The sequence below is a fragment of the Rhodamnia argentea genome, chromosome 6, assembly GCF_020921035.1.
Source record: "Rhodamnia argentea isolate NSW1041297 chromosome 6, ASM2092103v1, whole genome shotgun sequence".
Taxonomy (NCBI): domain Eukaryota; kingdom Viridiplantae; phylum Streptophyta; class Magnoliopsida; order Myrtales; family Myrtaceae; genus Rhodamnia; species Rhodamnia argentea.
The window spans coordinates 607,501-613,337 of record NC_063155.1 but is presented as its reverse complement, the minus strand read 5'-3'; positions in this window follow the sequence as shown (position 1 = coordinate 613,337).

Sequence of the window (5,837 nt, the reverse complement as noted above, 5' to 3'; positions counted from 1 at the left end):
TCGTAGATACGGGCATTTCTCTCCCGCACCTTATCCGTAGACCAAGTAGAGTCTTTGTCTAGGCCCGTCACGGAGGAAGAGATCCAAGCTACCTTCTTCACCTTAGCCAAAGGGAAGGCCCCGGGCCCCGATGGCTTCAACGTGGAATTCTTTATCTCGGCTTGGGATGTTGTTGGCCCTTCCATCATCTCCGCCATTACGGATTTCTTTCGAAATGGGCGACTTCTAAAGGAAATAAATGCAACTATTCTATCACTTGTTCCGAAGTCCCCCAATGCCATGACGATGAATGACTTTCGCCCATCGCTTGTTGTAATACTATTTATAAATGCATCACTAAACCGATGGCCAATAGAGTGGCTACTACGTTGCCTTCTCTTATTGGCTCTTCCCGCACGGCTTTTGTCAAAGGAAGGAAAATCGGTGACAACATTTTGATTGCTCAAGAACTCTTCGCACTTCCATCACCCCCAATATAGCTCAAGATGTGCTATCAAGGTAGATTTCTCTAAGGCCTACGACACGGTCAACTCGGGGAGTTCCTTAAGCTAGTTCTCCAAGCATTCGGATTCCCTGATTTCCTTATTGGCTTGATCATGGAGTGTGTCACTACACCCAAATTTTCTCGTGTCTATTAATGGGGAGCTCCACGGGTTCTTCTCCAGCAAGAGAGGTATCGACAAGGCGACCCCCTTTCTCCCTACCTATTCACTCTAGTTATGGAAGTGCTATCCGGGATCTTGGACGACAAATCTTCTCGGCCGGCCTTTAAACCATATTGGAGATGCAAACACCTAAAGGTCTCCCATCTCTTTTTCGCCGATGATGTCTTATTATTTTCCCGGAGGCCACCTACCCTCCATTGAGCTACTTGAAAGATGGATTGAATATGTTCTCGTCTTGGTCGGGCCTAAACCCAAATCCTAACAAAAGTGAATTCTACGTCTCAAGTGGGGATCCGACCGTGCCTACACGTATTCAAAGCATGTGCTGCATTTTCGACAAGGGATGTTACCTTTTCGCTATTTGGGAGTTCCCATTATCTCTTCTAGACTTCGGAAGACAGATTGCAATATTCTTGTGAATACTATCACGGCTAGAGTGCGCTCTTGGGCTCAACGGTACCTATCCTATGCCGGCCGGTTGCAACTCTTGAAATCGGTATTACATACCCATCCATGTATATTGGGCCAGCGTCTTTCCCATTCCCAAAGCCGTTTTGAGCAACATAGAGGTTATTCTACGTCAATTTCTGTGGAAAGGACCCGATCTTGGAGTTGGTGGGGCTAAGGTATCTTGGGCAAACATATGTTGTCCTAGAAAGGAAGGTGGCTTGGGGATCCGTAGACTTGTCGATTGTAATAAAGCCTTGATGCTAAAACACATTTGGTCTCTCTTTACGGACAAAGAATCTCTTTGGTGCAAATGGATTCACTCAAATTTTCTACGAAAATCAAATTTCCGGGTTGTCACTCGACCTACTATTTGTTCCTGGTCGTGGAAGAAAATTTTAGACCTCCGACAACAATTTTCCATGCATTTCAAATGGAGGGTGGGAAATGGGCTTTCGATATCCTTTTGGTTTGATCATTGGCATGACAGAGGTCCCCTTCATAACCTCTTCACAACTGGGGACATCTATAGGAGTGGGATCCCTCGTACGATCACCGTCCGGCCTTCTTCTCCTCTTCCTTCCCACCTTCCACTACACTTGCGCACCGCAGCGCGTGGTTGGATCCGGTGCCTATATTTACAGAGGGTAGGGTGGGCAGTCTTAAGTGGCGGGGCCACCATTCCGGACACTTCTCCGTTTCTTCAACTTGGGAGCTCATGAGGCCGAAAGGCCGTGTTGTTCATTGGCATTCATTCATATGGGATAGGGCCTTTGCTCCGCGGGATTCATTTATTATGTGGCTAGCTTCGCATGGTCGGCTACCAACTCAAACTATACTCCTTCAATATCGCAGAATAGAGGATGGCGCATGTGCTTTCGTCATAACACACCGGACTCGGTTAATCATCTCTTTTTGGATGTCCTATTACGAGGCAATTAGCCGCGACGTGGGCCTCCAACCTGTCTTTTGCATTGGCGTAATCGACCTTGGGATGACTTCATTAAATGGGCAAAGGCACACTTGGGTGGCCCCTCCTTCTCGCATAGGATTGCGCGATTCGCTCTAGGTGCCCTTTGTCACATTATCCCGGACCACAAGGAACGATATCCTCTTTCGCAACAAGCAATTATTTCCTCCGGCAATGCTTTTCCACCTCACCAAACTCGTCAAGGACAAAGTTATATCTCTAGGCCATATTCGAGACCATTCTCGCAATGAGACGAATCCAACATAATTGGGGTCTTTCGGACACTATCTTTGGTGCGCCTTCCTAGCAAGCTCTTGATGTTGTATAATCGCTACTATTACCCGACCGTATCGAGTACCACTCCTTCGTGCTTGGTGTTCTCCTCGGGTGCCTCCTTTACCCCATACTCCTCATATCTTAGCTGGGGAATCTCCTTTGTACCGCTGCATGTGTACTGTTTGGAGTGTTCTTTTTCGAAGAGGATAGCACCGCAGCCTTCACCATTACAAGAGATACCGCCGTGCCCTTCTCTCGGAATATATGGCTTCCCCACCACCGCTTCCTCGAGGCTCTCCTTGCTGTTGGTTTCTCGTGCATTCCAAAGCAAATTCGGGTTCTTCTAGGATGCTGTGGCTTTACTTGGGTCCCTATGCACTTGCTTTGCCTTCCGCAGCGGGTGTCTCTACGTATTTTCTCTTTTCGTTGTCGTCGCCACCTCGCATAGGCCGTAATGATGCCTTACCAGCGTTGTACCTAGTCTTGCTTTTCTCTTCTTTTGCTCCATGCTTTGGTGGAGCCCTTGTGTTTTTTTTTTTTTTTTTGGCTGTCCCGTGGTCTTTTGTGTACCTTTTCTTTTCTATCCCGCCATGTTTTTGGGGTGTATTGTGTTGGCTGTCCCCGGTGTTGGCCACTAGTCCGGTCCCTACTGCTTTACTTTCTTTTGGGTTGCTTGTTTCACTCGTTTCGCATGCAGCCTTACCATGACGTCCCGGTACTCTTGTATGTTTGCAATGATTGTGCTGCCCTCGTCTGCTGCTGTTACTTTTGCTGCTTCCATCGCTGATCCAACACGGGAGGGCCCTCAATTGTATACTCGGTTGGTTGCTGCCTCGGCTCCAAGACTTCCCCGCACTGCTGCTCGGACAACAATCCACCGTTGTTGTTATTTTCCGGTTGCTGCAATCGGGGCCTTGCTGCTGCATTACCTGCTCCTTCGACCACCGTCCGCCATCCCTTTTGGTGCATTGGTGGTTCTTTGCTACCTGGTCGCGTTCAAAGACTCACCTTCCTCGAGGTCCCGGGACTTCTTGCTGCTGCATCTTCATTCCATAGTCATATTGGGAGCCGTTACAGTGCGCCGTCCAGTGATGCTGCTACCTGCGTTGTTCATGCTTCTTTTGCTGTTCTTTTTTCTTTACTTGTGCTCTAGCCGGCTGTCGCTGCCCGGTGTACCCTCGCCGTAGTTGTATCCTTTGCTAGCTCCAGTGTTTGCTTTCCCTTGCTGCCACCTGTTTGGCATTCTTTTTCTTTTTATGTTTTCCTTCCCCCCTCCCTTTTTCCTCCTTCTTGTATTAGTTTTGGGCCTTCTGGTCTGCGGTTTTGTGGCGCCGCTGTTTTGTGCCTCATGACTTCCCCTGTTGTTGCTCTCGATCACCGCTGGTGCAACACCTCGGGTCTCATTTCCACAACGATCGCTTCTCCATCAACTTTTGTTGCAGCTGTGGCTCTCCTACAACAATCCACTGCCGCCTCTCCCCACGGCTTTTGCCATCACAGAAGCCTCACGATGCTGCTCGCTTCTACCGGTTGTTGCCGGTCTTCCAACATACTACCCCCGTGGACTCCTCAAGCTCCTCATCACCTGTGCTTTCTTCTTTTGTGCCGCCGTGGGGGTCTTTTTCTCGTGTCACTCGTGGGGCTCTCCTAATACGGTTGCCGCCGACCTGCGCTTCTGCTACTGCCTTGATTGGGTCTCTACCGAGGCCGTTGCTTGTTGGAAACCGTCGCCGGGCCGCTTTGTAGATGTTGCTAGTTGTTAGCTCTTGTTCTTGCTTGCTTTGCTCGGCCTTGTGGTTTCCTCCTTCTCCTTCTTTCCTAGTGTTGTATTTTCCGCTTTCCCCTATTCTTTCAGTTCTTTCTGTCTTCTCTTTCTTTGGCCACCTGTTTGGCCTTCTTTTTCTGTTTTGTCTCCCGTCCCTCCTTATCTTTATCCTTCGCCGGTTCTGTCTTTTTGACTTGCTGTTCTAAGTCGCTGCTTGTTCGCTCAACTCCTCTCGTGGTTCGTTGACGCCGCCGCCGCAACAACACGGACCCGGCTTCTACTTTGGCTGCTCCTGCGTCAACCCTCCGCCTCTGTTGCTGCACTCCACCTCGCTACGGATGTGGTTCTCCTACCTAGCCGCTCACAAGACTCAGCATCCCGATGGCCCTGCGACGTTTTGCTGTTGCCTGTCCGTGGTCTGCTACATCTCGTGCTGTCTTTATACACCTACCCGCCTTGGCCTCTACCGCTTTGGGTTGTATTGGCCCTTGGTTGTTTTTTGTTACTTTTGGTATTGGCTTCGCGCCTTCGGTTTTTCCCTAGCTCTCTACCGTTTTTCGGTTGTTCCTTATGCTTCCGTTTCTCGGTAGTTTTTGCGGTCGGTTCACCGTTGAACTCCCTATGCCACATTTTGTGTCATTCTCGAGTTCATGGTTTTTGTGTCCTGGTTTCTCTTGTATCTAGCTTTTTGGAAGATCAATACATACTTACCTTACCAAAAAAAAAAAAAAACAACTGCGAAAGCATTTGCCAAGGATGTTTTCATTAATCAAGAACGAAAGTTGGGGGCTCGAAGACGATCGATACCGTCCTAGTCTCAACCATAAACGATGCCGACTAGGGATCGGCGGATGTTGCTTTTAGGACTCGCGCGGCACCTTATGAGAAATCAAAGTTTTTGGGTTCCGGGGGAGTATGGTCGCAAGGCTGAAACTTAAAGGAATTGACGGGAAGGGCACCACTGTGAGTGGAACTCGCGGCTTAATTTGACTCAACACGGGAAACTTACCGGTGTCCGACATAGTAAGGATTGACAGATCGAGAGCTCTTTCTTGATTCTATGGGTGGTGGTGCATGGCCGTTCTTAGTTGGTGGAGCGATTTGTCCGGTTAATTCCGATAACGAACGAGACCTCGCCCGCTAACTAGCTATGTGGATGTACATCTCCACGGCCAGCTTCTTAGAGGGACTATGGCCGCTAGGCCAAGGAAGTTTGAGGCACAATGTGTCCGCGATGCCCTTAGATGTTCGGGCCGCACGCGCGCTACACCGATGTATTCAACGAGTCTATAGCCTTGGCCGACGTGCCCGGGTAATCTTTGAAATTTCATCGTGATGGGGATAGATCATTGCAATTGTTGGTCTTCAACGAGGAATTCCTAGTAAGCGCGAGTCATCGCTCGCGTTGACTACGTCCTCGCCCTTTGTACACACCGCCCGTCGCTCCTACCGATTGAATGGTCCGGTGAAGTGTTCGGATCGCGGCGACGTGGGCGGTTCGCCGCCGATGACGTCGCGAGAAGTCCACCGAACCTTATCATTTAGAGGAAGGAGAAGTCAGAACAAGGTTTCCGTAGGTGAACTCCGCGGAAGGATCATTGTCGAATCCCGCATAGCGTAATGACCCGCAGAACTCGTAAAAAACTCAATAGGGGCGGTGGGTCTTTTCCCACCGTCCTCGACGCTGGGATCGCACGGGCGCCTAGAGCGCTCG